The following is a 13,875-nucleotide window of genomic DNA, read 5'->3' as shown; positions in this document are numbered from 1 at the left end:
ATTTTATTAGTAATAATAATAATAATAATAATAATAAAGTGATTAACCTTTGCATTCTTACATGGTAACCAAACATGACAATGGAATGATAATGATCTATTTCATTCCTTTATCCATTCAATGACTATGTTCATTACATTCCCTCATCTATTCCATTACCATATGCCAAACATACCCATGCAAAGAAAATTCCATGACATCTAATGTCATCATTAAATAAAAGTGGCATCAACTTAAATATAAAAAAAATATAAATATTAAAAGTTGAATGCCCCTTTCGGATTGCACAGTTGGTCTGAAGTTTCAAACCAGACTGAACCATTAAGCCGACAAACCACGCCATTTGGATATTAAACCGATCAACCCATTTTTTCTTAAAGCGTTCAATCCTTATTAATGTCTTATAAACAAATATACTTGGCCTGCCCAATTTATAAATTATCCCAAGACCGTACCTACAAGTTAAACACAGAAATTCCGTTAAAACGAGCCGGATGTATGTGTATGCACGTTCTACCTAAGGCCCTCCGCTGTGGCATCTTAAGGGGACTGCATTTTATATATATATATATATATATATATATATATATATATATATATATATATATATATATATATATAATGGGACAACAAAGAAACGATAAACTAAAGTGAAACGCTATTGAGAAAGAATTCGAGCCCCGTTTCTTACGTTAACGTGGAGGGGCTATGTTACCCCTCATATCAAAACTAATTGCAAATACAATATATCCATCATGCATATCACCACTCCCAATAAATTGGTCAACATGACTTTAGTCAGGTCATGAGTTCAACTGACAACAAAGTAAACCTCTGCAAAAAAAAAAAAAAAAAAAACACAGAAAGGAACACAGATTTTCCCACCAATCTCCACTTTCATCACTTCTTTTTAACTAATTTAATGCATTAAAAGTAAACACAAATTAACTCTTAAACTATAGTCAAGTAACCAAGTAAATTGGCATGGGGGAGGCTGAGATCTTGTGACTTTGATCCATGTTAAGTTCCCTTAAACTAATATATGGTATATCCGTAATTGTTCCAGACGACGGTCTGCTGGTGGAGCTACGGTGGTAAGGGGTGGCAGACCCTGACCCACTTCTACTTTCAGCTAAATACACCGGTGTAGCTAGCACGTTGTGACGATTAATATTATTATTGTTACTGGAGGAAGACATTATGGTGCACTTGGTTTTGAGATAATGTAAAGCGTTCTTCCACCACCAGTGTTTACGGGTTTTCTTGATCTTCTTGTTGTCGTCTTTGGAGATGGGTTTTTGGAGCTTGAAATGAAGGTTGTCAATGGTGGATCTAGTGTCACGTTTATGTTTTCTGGCTTCTTCCAACACCTGCAAATAATAATAATATTGGTATTATTTAGGTAATGATTAGGAGGCCAGAATGTTAATATTAAAAAGACCTGGAAATAGTCGAATTGAGAGTCGAAGCCGTAGTCACTAAAATGTTGAGGTTCGTTGATGGTGAAAATGGGGTTCATGATCAAGTGTCAGTGAGTGAGTGAGTTTGATACAAGTACGAATGGTAGGTTTGAGGGTTTCAGAGGTGAATGAATAAATAAGGGATAAATAGAGGGGAGTTGTTAATCGAGAAAATTAAAGAAAAAATAAATAATAAATGACACAAAAGAATACATGTTAGTATACACATGATTTTTGTGTGTCTTGTACTTGAGATAAAGAGGAAAGAAAGAAACATTTTTAACTAATTTTATTAGGGTAAGGTTTGATCAACATATTAATGTTTTTTATTAGAACTTGTTGATTATATAAGACTAAAATGAATCAATTTTGTTGATGGTTATCTTTACGAACTCGAGCGAATGCAAGCAGATTAAAACATACCTCGTCGACATAACTGGAATAACTGGAAGAACGGAACCGAATTCAACATTATCTCGCCTCTAGCGGTTAAGAGAACAAGCTTAGTTGTACACTTGTACACTATCTCGGCACTATCGTCATCAACGTCAATAGGTTTTTTTTTTGTTAGAAAAGCATTGTTTTCTTTCTTTCGAACGAGAAAGAAGGGAGAAGGACCGATGACAAATTGTTTCTTACTCCTCTTTCCTAATATTCAAAAAAGGAAAAAAAAATGACTAGGTTTGATTGTTTTTTTTTAAGTTTTATGTATTAAAATGTAAATATGTAGGTAAATCGTACAATATTAAACTATATATATTTGAAGAAATTGTTGGTAAATTGACTAGGTTTTATGTACATAAGTAACATATACATGAGTAGGTAAAAAGTATAAAATTTTAAAAATACAAATTATAGATTTAATTTTATTTTCACAGTAGTTTAGTGTTACAACTCACAAATGAAGTAATCTTTTTTTAAGAAAGAAAATTATAGTAATATATAGCAAGTAATTTATGTAAGAAACGCAAGTAATATAAATATTTATATGAGATGGGGTATTGGGAGTGGAGGTGTTAAATGCAGGGATGCGTGTTCGGGGGTCGTGAATGAAATAAATGGGCCTCACGTTCGGATTTCCTACAAACTACCCCTTTCACGGGTAAACAATTTTATATCTCCAACGGATATGTTGAGTATTGAATTCAAAATTTCATATTGGTCATGTGATGTAATGAGATTGAGTAACTGGAATTTAATAAGTAGAAGATGTAATAAAGAAGGTGGGCATTGTGGCAGGGAGTAACTGGAGTAAATATTTACCAAAGAAGATGGGCATTATGGCATGGAGAGCGGCTTTAGGTCGTTTACCAACTTTTGATGCTCTAGAAAGAAGGAGAATTTCGGTGAGCACCCGGTTATGCCCGATTTGTAATGAGTTGGAGGAATCCGTGGAACACTTATTTGTTTCGTGTAGTATTGCTCAAGCAATGTGGAGTGAGGTTGCTCAATGTCTAAGGTTCCTCCTCCACTTTTGTTTTCCTTTCGGGATGTTTTGGATCTACATGTGACATCTGCCCCGATCCGACCCGACCCAGGTACCCGTTTCTCTGACCCGATCTCTTTCTTTTATGATTTAATATTTATTTATATTTATATTTTACTTTTAATAATAATAATATATTTTCCTTCCCGCCTCTTTCTCTCTCTTTCTTTCCGCCGTCCCGTCCCTCTTCCTTCTCTCTTTCCGCCTTCTTTTCCCTCTTGTCGCCGTCCCGCCCTTACGCCTTGTTTCCCTCTTTTTCTTCTAACTCTTTGCTTGTCCTTTGTTCCTTCCCGCCTAAGGTTGTCTGCGCAGCTCCACGCGCCAGACCCCTTACAAGGAATCCTGCGTGAAGACCACCTGTTACAGCGATACGCGAGACGAACTCTTCTCGCAGCGCGCTAAGAATTGTAATTCTTCTCGCAGCGCGCTAAGAACGGTAGTTCTTCCCGCGACGCGCTAAGGATTTGTAGTTCTTCTCGCAGCGCGCTAAGAATCGTAGTTCATCCCTCGACGCGCGAAGAATTATAGTTCTTCCCGCGGCGCGCTAGGAATTTTAGTTCCTCCCGCGGCGCGCTAAGAAATGTGATTCTTCCCGCGGCGCGCTTAGAAATGTAGTTCTTTCCGCGACGCGTTAAGGTTGGTTCTGTCTACCTTCGCGCTCGCGCTCTCTTGACCTTCTGTGTCTGTCTTGCGCTCGAGCCTTCTCGCGCTAAACCCTTTGAGTTTTCTTCTGTTTAATCTAGCCGTTTGCTTTTGTGTTGTCTTATCTTTTGTGCTGTTGACCTAATCTGCTTTATGTCTGAAAAGCCACTTTTGGCGCAGCATGCGCACCAACCCCATTGGTTGGCAGAAAAAGTGACTGACATTATCTTTGGAGATCTGCTTTTTCCATACTTGACCAGTACCTTTATCTGATCCGCCCATGCCTTTTTACTGTTAACCTGTCAGCTTTTTCTCTTTTTCCCTGCTACCATATCTTTTGATATCTTTTGCTTTTGGAATCTTTTACTTTTTGAGATCTTTTCCCCTTTTTCTGGATTCATGTTTCCTAGGGTTTCCCTATAAATAATAGTATTATTTTTCCTAACACTACACACACAAGCACTTAATCTCTCCTGTTCTTCCTTGCTCTCTGCCGTTGATCCTCTGCCGTCTCTCTTTGCCTCTGTCTTCCTCCCTGTTCTGTCCTGCTTTTCCGGTAACATATTATATATAATAATTTACTTATTAATTATGCTAACTTGTAATCAAGACTTAAAACAAATCATTAAAACAATAATCTTATTTATAGGTTAACTTGTACTTGTTTAAAGTTGGTTCTTGCATTATCTTTCACCGCATCGTTTATCATGTGAGTAATCTCGTACCTAATCCCTTTTTATTTTTAATGTTTTGGGATGTTCATGTGTTCGTACAAACTTAGAGTCTTAAACTTGTTTATGAACTTTAGTCGCGCAGTATCCCATGTGTTGAGGACGTTTACTTGGCTGTTATTTGTATGTGTGTATCATTAACCGCTTTGTTCGGCCTATTCCGCAGTTTTCATGGATCCATTAGATGAACACGGGAGACCTATCGTTTACGGTTTTCTTTGTTTACACTTGCACAGATGTTTTCTTGTTTTTGTGCTCAATTGGGAGCACGGATTGAACTATGAACTATGAGCTATGATCTATTTAGGCTTGATCACAATCTGATTGCACCCTTGTTAAACACCAGACATACACGTGTTGCGCGCAGATTTATTGTTATCTGTATTGTATTAAACTTGATTTCTCACCAACACGCAAGTGTTTGACGTTTATTTTAACACATGTTCAGGTTTGCAGTAGCTGTTTTGGAGCTTGTGGACACGTAGGAAGTTTTCTTTATTTTGGACCTAGATTAAAATGTATCAAGACAAGTTTTTGCTGTTCGAATATTATGATTTATAATATATTGATTTATGATGATTTATGTTATCTTATGTCTACTTTGCGCGTGCGCGAATGAATGTATTTATTAAATATTGACACCCAATAGTGTCACGAGTAATGAAACAATATGTGGCGCCCCGATGTATAATCCGCCTTTGGTCGGGGTGTTACAGATTGGTATCAGAGCTCGTTGACTTTAGGATAGGTGGTTAGACGTAACGGCCTAGAATACCTAAGAGTCCCTTCTCGCGCATGAGAGAAATCTCATGTTTGCACGCTTATTGTTAATTACTCGTTATTTATGAATATGCTCGCGCTTGCGCAGTATGTGATCTTATGTTTTATTTCGCGATATTTCGATTTTTGATTGAATTTCGATTTTTATTGATTTTTCTTACATATTCGTTTGTTGGATTTGAAAATCCGAAAAGTCATGGTGATACATGAATAGTTGATTTTCAATTTCCATTTACGATTATGTTCTGAGGTTGGAGACTTGAAAAGTCATGGCGATACATGAATTGTCAACCTCCCATACTCATTTTCTTGTATATTTTATATTGAAGATTGAAAAGTCATGGTGATACATGAATCGTCAATCTCTAATACTCGTTTGCTCGTATATTTTAAATTGGGAATTCGGAAAGTCATGGTGATACATGAATTGTCGATTCTTGATTCGAATTCGTTACCTTTATTAAGTCTGCATTTAGGGTCATTTATTTTACTTTAACTTTGGACAGTAACTGACTCCGTGAAACCAAGCTTTTCGAGGTTATACTTTGCGCTAAAACCAAGATATTAACTAAAATTAAAACTTTTATAGAATGCCTCCGCTATCAGCTCGCCATCTCAAGAAGAAAGAAGCCGCGCGGAGACGTTCGCAGCAACGTTCCCAGGAAATGGCCGCCGCAATAGCCCAAGCTTTGAGCCAAAACAATACCTCCGGTTACAATATTAAGTCCTTTAACGCGGGTAACCCTCCAAAGTTCACAGGTCTTGAAGGAGCCACCGTGATGCTCCAGTGGCTTGAGAAAATAGAAAACACTTTCCTCCACACCCAATGCCCCTCAGACAGACGAACCCTGTATGCTTCCAGTGTCCTGGAATCTAGAGCGCTCACTTGGTGGAATGGAGTAGCTCATGCGCGTGGCGCAGAAGCTGCTTCCAGCATACTCTGGGAGGAATTTAAGGATCTCTTGACGCGAGAATTCTGCCCTCCCAACGAAGTTAAGCGCCTGGAGGAAGAATTTTGGAATCTTAAGCAGTACAGTGGCGAAGCGCGCGAGTACGCGACGCGTTTCCATGAACTAAGCCTGCTTGTCCTTCACCTTGTTACCCCTTCCCGCCGAGCCATAGAGAAATTCCTTGGGGGTCTCCCCATGGAAATTCAAGATTCTGTATGGGCCAGAAACCCAGTAACCCTCTCTGACGCCATCGAGTTGGCCGCTGTGCTCAGCGACAACCATGTCAGAGCAGGAACCCTGTTCCTGCTGGGAACAGAAAAGACCAAACCCACCAAGACTGTTCCTGAACCAACAGAAACCAAACCAGAACCCTCAAACCGTAACAACCTCAACCGCAGGCGCAAGGCCTATGCGCTTACCAACCCGCCCATAGTCCAGCAACCCGCCTACCAACCTCCAGTTTACGCGCCTAACCCACTGACAGCCTACCCAACACCTCCTGTAGTCCATAACTATGCCTTAACCAATCCAGCACTCCCTGCCCCGCCACTTAAGAAACCTTACACAGGAAATCAACCCTTTTGCCCAACCTGTAGACTTCACCACCCAACCCAAACCCCGTGTCGACAATGCAACCGATGTGGCCATGTTGGTCACTCTGCCGAATACTGTAGAGTCCCTCCCGCCAATCCAATTGCGCCAACACCACCAGTCTACCCGCAGAAACCACAACCAACCTACCAAAACCCACGACCCAGGTCGTGCTATAACTGCGGCGATCCCAGTCATTTCCGGAACGCGTGCCCGAGACTACAAGTGCAAATCACACAAGCGAATCCGGTGAACCAGATTTCGAACCAAGTGACACGCGGACGAGCTTTTAACATAACCGCGCACCAAGCGCAAGCGAATAATGACGTAGTTAATGGTACATTTTTGCTTAACGGATTTTATGCTTCTGTACTTTTTGATACTGGCGCCGATCGAAGTTTTATTTCTCGCGCGTTTGAGCAGAAGCTTGCGCGACCGCGCGATAACTTAAAAGAAAATTTTTCAGTTGAATTGGCTAATGGCGAAACTGTTTTAATTAACTCTGTGATTAAAGATTGCACGCTTAACCTTAACGAAAACGATTTTCTGATCGACCTCATCCCCATGCCTCTTGGAAGCTTTGATGTTATTATTGGTATGGACTGGCTTGCGCATAATCGCGCCGAAGTTATTTGCGCCAAGAAGTTGATTCGCATACCTCGAGAAAATGGTGATCTTCACATCTACGGCGAAAAACCCTCCCGCGGTCTTAAACTTATGTCTTGCGCCGAAGCCCGAAGGCTCATGCGGAAAAGGTGTATTGCATTTCTAGCCCATGTGGTTAAACCCGATGAAGGAAAGAAGAAGCTTCGCGATATCCCTGTTGTGCGTGATTTCCCTGAAGTTTTTCCTGATGATCTTCCTGGTATCCCTCCCGCTCGTGAAGTCGAGTTCCGTATTGATCTTGTCCCTGGTGCTTCCCCCGTAGCTAAATCTCCTTACCGTCTTGCGCCCGCTGAGATGCAAGAATTGGCAAGCCAACTTCAAGAGTTGACTGCTAAAGGATTTATTCGCCCTAGCTCTTCGCCCTGGGGTGCTCCGGTGTTGTTCGTTAAAAAGAAAGATGGATCGTTTCGCATGTGTATTGATTACCGCGAGTTGAACAAACTCACCATTAAAAACCGGTATCCCTTACCGCGTATTGACGACCTCTTTGATCAACTCCAAGGTGCCTCTTGTTTCTCGAAGATTGATCTCCGCTCTGGCTATCACCAGTTGCGCATCCGCGATGAAGATGTTCCGAAGACTGCTTTTCGAACTCGTTATGGCCATTTTGAATTCTTGGTCATGTCCTTCGGTTTGACCAACGCACCCGCCGTTTTCATAGATCTAATGAATCGGGTGTGTAGGCCTTTCTTGGATAAATTCGTGATTGTGTTTATCGATGACGTTCTGATTTATTCTAAGACCAAGGCCGAGCATGAGCAACATCTTCGGTTGGTGTTGCAAAAGCTTCGAACCGAGCAGCTCTATGCTAAGCTTCCCAAGTGTGAATTCTGGTCCGATGAAGTACAGTTTCTTGGTCATGTTGTAAACAAGATGGGTATCCATGTCGACCCATCCAAAATTGAAGCAATCAAGAACTGGATTACGCCGACCACTCCTTCTGAGATCCGTTCCTTTCTGGGCTTAGCTGGTTATTACCGGCGCTTCATTTCGAACTTCTCGAAGATCGCTTTGCCTTTAACAGCTCTAACGCACAAAGGTAAACCGTATATTTGGGGCTCGAAGCAAGAAGACGCCTTTCTAACGCTCAAGCGTTTGTTGTGTGAAGCTCCTGTCCTTGCGCTACCTTAGGGTAATGATGATTTTGTCGTGTACTGCGATGCCTCCAACCAAGGTCTCGGTTGTGTTCTTATGCAACGAGGCAAGGTTATCGCTTACGCATCAAGGCAACTTAAGGTTCACGAAAAGAATTATACAACTCACGACCTCGAACTTGGTGCAGTTGTTTTTGCCTTGAATATCTGGAGACACTACCTTTATGGTACTAAGTGTATCCTCTACACTGACCATAAAAGCCTTCAGCATATCTTTGATCAGAAGGAACTTAACATGAGGCAACGCCGATGGAACGAACTCATCAGCGATTACGATTGTGAGATCCGGTATCATCCTGGTAAGGCTAATGTGGTAGCCGATGCGCTCAGCCGAAAACCCTGCCAACTTAACTGTATCTTGCCGCGCACCCAGCTTCACTTCGCGCCGATTCAAAGCAACCTTGAATCGCGTATTCGTGACGCGCAGCGCGCATCCATCAGTAATGGTAACCTTCGCGCCGAGTTAGCGTGTGGCGCGGAAGCGCACTTTGTCCCTAATCTGAGTGGAATTCTCTGCTATCTTAATCGCATCTGGATTCCCTGTGATGAGAATCTTCACGCTGATATCCTGAGTGAAGCGCATAAATCTCGGTATTCCGTTCATCCTGGCGCTGATAAGATGTACAAGGATTTGCGCATTACTTATTGGTGGCCCGGTATGAAAAAGGATATTGCTATGTTCGTAGCTAAATGCCTGACTTGTTCTAAAGTAAAAGCTGAACACCAACGCCCATCTGGTTTGCTCGAACAACCAGAATTTCCTACGTGGAAATGGGAAAGTATAGCGATGGACTTTATTACCAAGTTACCTTTGACAGCTAGCAAACATGATAGCATTTGGGTAATAGTGGATCGTTTGACTAAGTCTGCTCACTTTCTGCCCATTCGTGAAAACTACCGTGTTGAGCATCTCGCGCAGCTTTATGTCAAGGAAATTGTCTGCCGCCATGGTACTCCTTTGAGCATCATATCCGACCGCGATGGCCGTTTTATATCTCGCTTTTGGAAATCTCTCTAATCTGCGCTAGGAACTCGCTTGGACATGAGTACGGCATATCATCCTCAGACTGACGGTCAGTCTGAGCGAACTATTCAAACTCTTGAGGATATGCTCCGATCTTGTGTTCTTGATTTTGGAGGTAATTGGGATTCGCACCTGCCTTTGATTGAGTTCTCTTATAATAACAGCTATCATTCCAGTATTGGTATGGCTCCATTTGAAGCACTTTACGGTCGTAAGTGCCGCTCCCCGATCTGTTGGAGCGAAGTGGGTGAAACTCAAATCACAGGACCCGAACTTGTTCAAGAGACAACTGATAAAATCGCCAAGATCCGTGATCATCTGCTGACTGCCAGAAGCCGACAGAAGAGTTACGCAGATCGTAGGCGGAAGCCTCTCGAATTTCAAGTTGGTGATCTTGTTCTCCTCAAAGTGTCGCCCTGGAAGGGTGTTGTCCGCTTTGGGAAGAAAGGTAAGCTTGCTCCTCGTTATGTTGGTCCATTCAAGATTCTCGCGCGTGTAGGAAAAGTTGCCTACAGACTAGACCTGCCGCCCGCGCTCAGTAATGTGCATCCAACGTTCCATGTATCCAATCTCAAGAAGTGTTTAGCTGACGAGAACCTTCACATTCCACTTGAAGAAGTTCAAGTTGATGAAACTATGCATTTCGTTGAGAAGCCTGTTGAGATTATGGATCGCGAGGTAAAGCAAACCAAGCGCAGTCGTATCCCTATCGTGAAAGTTCGCTGGGAGTCCAAGCGCGGAGCCGAGTTTACATGGGAAAGGGAAGATCAAATGAAGATCAAGTACCCACACCTGTTCTCTGTGCAACCTACTTCGAGATAAATTTCGGGACGAAATTTCTTAAAGTAGGGGAGACTGTGACATCTGCCCCGATCCGACCCGACCCAGGTACCCGTTTCTCTGACCCGATCTCTTTCTTTTATGATTTAATATTTATTTATACTTATATTTTACTTTTAATAATAATAATATATTTTCCTTCCCGCCTCTTTCTCTCTCTTTCTTTCCGCCGTCCCGTCCCTCTTCCTTCTCTCTTTCCGCCTTCTTTTCCCTCTTGTCGCCGTCCCGCCCTTACGCCTTGTTTCCCTCTTTTTCTTCTAACTCTTTGCTTGTCCTTTGTTCCTTCCCGCCTAAGGTTGTCTGCGCAGCTCCACGCGCCAGACCCCTTACAAGGAATCCTGCGTGAAGACCACCTGTTACAGCGATACGCGAGACGAACTCTTCTCGCAGCGCGCTAAGAATTGTAATTCTTCTCGCAGCGCGCTAAGAACGGTAGTTCTTCCCGCGACGCGCTAAGGATTTGTAGTTCTTCTCGCAGCGCGCTAAGAATCGTAGTTCATCCCTCGACGCGCGAAGAATTATAGTTCTTCCCGCGGCGCGCTAGGAATTTTAGTTCCTCCCGCGGCGCGCTAAGAAATGTGATTCTTCCCGCGGCGCGCTTAGAAATGTAGTTCTTTCCGCGACGCGTTAAGGTTGGTTCTGTCTACCTTCGCGCTCGCGCTCTCTTGACCTTCTGTGTCTGTCTTGCGCTCGAGCCTTCTCGCGCTAAACCCTTTGAGTTTTCTTCTGTTTAATCTAGCCGTTTGCTTTTGTGTTGTCTTATCTTTTGTGCTGTTGACCTAATCTGCTTTATGTCTGAAAAGCCACTTTTGGCGCAGCATGCGCACCAACCCCATTGGTTGGCAGAAAAAGTGACTGACATTATCTTTGGAGATCTGCTTTTTCCATACTTGACCAGTACCTTTATCTGATCCGCCCATGCCTTTTTACTGTTAACCTGTCAGCTTTTTCTCTTTTTCCCTGCTACCATATCTTTTGATATCTTTTGCTTTTGGAATCTTTTACTTTTTGAGATCTTTTCCCCTTTTTCTGGATTCATGTTTCCTAGGGTTTCCCTATAAATAATAGTATTATTTTTCCTAACACTACACACACAAGCACTTAATCTCTCCTGTTCTTCCTTGCTCTCTGCCGTTGATCCTCTGCCGTCTCTCTTTGCCTCTGTCTTCCTCCCTGTTCTGTCCTGCTTTTCCGGTAACATATTATATATAATAATTTACTTATTAATTATGCTAACTTGTAATCAAGACTTAAAACAAATCATTAAAACAATAATCTTATTTATAGGTTAACTTGTACTTGTTTAAAGTTGGTTCTTGCATTATCTTTCACCGCATCGTTTATCATGTGAGTAATCTCGTACCTAATCCCTTTTTATTTTTAATGTTTTGGGATGTTCATGTGTTCGTACAAACTTAGAGTCTTAAACTTGTTTATGAACTTTAGTCGCGCAGTATCCCATGTGTTGAGGACGTTTACTTGGCTGTTATTTGTATGTGTGTATCATTAACCGCTTTGTTCGGCCTATTCCGCAGTTTTCATGGATCCATTAGATGAACACGGGAGACCTATCGTTTACGGTTTTCTTTGTTTACACTTGCACAGATGTTTTCTTGTTTTTGTGCTCAATTGGGAGCACGGATTGAACTATGAACTATGAGCTATGATCTATTTAGGCTTGATCACAATCTGATTGCACCCTTGTTAAACACCAGACATACACGTGTTGCGCGCAGATTTATTGTTATCTATGTATTGTATTAAACTTGATTTCTCACCAACACACAAGTGTTTGACGTTTATTTTAACACATGTTCAGGTTTGCAGTAGCTGTTTTGGAGCTTGTGGACACGTAGGAAGTTTTCTTTATTTTGGACCTAGATTAAAATGTATCAAGACAAGTTTTTGCTGTTCGAATATTATGATTTATAATATATTGATTTATGATGATTTATGTTATCTTATGTCTACTTTGCGCGTGCGCGAATGAATGTATTTATTAAATATTGACACCCAATAGTGTCACGAGTAATGAAACAATATGTGGCGCCCCGATGTATAATCCGCCTTTGGTCGGGGTGTTACACTACACAAATTTGCACCCATGTCCTCGGAGAAAGCGAATGCCGTATATGCGGTGTGCTTAGTTGCAACTTGGTGCTTGTAGAAAAGGAGGAATTTATTGGTTCATGATGGGGGTCGGATCGACATAGCCGGACTTGTGGAAGAAATAAAAATAATGTGTTTCTTGTGGGTGAAGAATAAAGGGAGGCGAAACAATCTTACGTGGAAAAAATGGCGTTGTTTTAGTTTTTAGCGGTGTCGTTTGGTAATTCATAGTTGGTGTGGGTGTTGGATTGTTTCTAGCATGTTGTATGTTTGTAAACTTTTCTAGCTTCTTGCTAGAGTTTTGGAATGAATTTGTTGGTCTTTCAAAAAAAGAAGATGTAATAAATAGACGATGAAAGAATTTATTTAGAATAAAGTGTCATTTTCGTCCTTGTGGTTTGACAAATAATGCGAATTTAGTCCAAAAAGTTTATTTTTTGCATATAGACCCTCCACGTTTTCCCAGTTCTTTCCAATTATATCCAAATCACCAACCCCTTTGAATTTAATCGTTATGTCATAGGTAGAGGTGCACAAAAAACCCGAACCCGGAACCGGACCCGAAAAAAACCCGGAACCTGTTTTTCTAAAACCCGGGTATTTAATACCCGAACCCGACCCTACCCGTAAGGGTACGGATAGGGTATGACTTTCAATGTTGAAACCCTAACCCGAACCCGTACCCGATCTAAACCCGATAATACCCGAAACCCAGTTCTAGGTATACCCGAAACCCGGTTTAAACTATACCCAAAACCAGGTTCTAGTTATACCCGAAACCTGGTTTTTTTGCATACCCGAACCGGATTTTTTGCATGCTAGGATATTAGTGTTTGTGCACATGTTTTTGTGTGGCTGTCCACAGATCTATAGTCGTTCTCCAACATATCATTTTTGGAGCACGTATATGATATAAATACTTGTTTAGAGCAACACCTTTTGATATACCAAACAACAAATGAAAACACATTAAATATATGTTTTTTGTATCATTGTTTAGTTGTTATGTATGTTTGAATGAACTTTAAAGTTTGTATGCAAAAATTTGGAGTTAGGATAAAAAAATGAAACAAACCTGTTAATAGAAGAAAACTGTAGAAAATGAGTTTTTTTTAATACCCGGAAAATAGGGTATTCAAAACCCATAAAACGGGTTTTTTTTCAATACCCGAAAATAGGGTCTTCAAATACCCGGGTATTGAAGACCCGGTTCAATACCCTACTCGAACCCGGTACACAGTGTATGGTTTTTCAAGCCAATACCCGACCCGATTATTGTAATACCCGATTTTTCGATACCCGATCATACCTGAACCCGGTTTCATACCCGAACCCGGTTTTTCATAATACCCGATTTGTGCACCTCTAGTCAGGGGTAGACATGTCTTTTCACTCTTTCTTTATTATATTACTTATTTCAGTGAACTTTGATTTTCGTCATT

Source organism: Bidens hawaiensis, unplaced genomic scaffold, assembly GCF_021521415.1.
Source record: "Bidens hawaiensis isolate Kalapana, Puna unplaced genomic scaffold, B.hawaiensis_p1.1 tig00014777_1, whole genome shotgun sequence".
NCBI lineage: Eukaryota > Viridiplantae > Streptophyta > Magnoliopsida > Asterales > Asteraceae > Bidens > Bidens hawaiensis.
The sequence above is the reverse complement of the archived record's forward strand: the minus strand, read 5'-3'. Positions refer to the sequence as shown.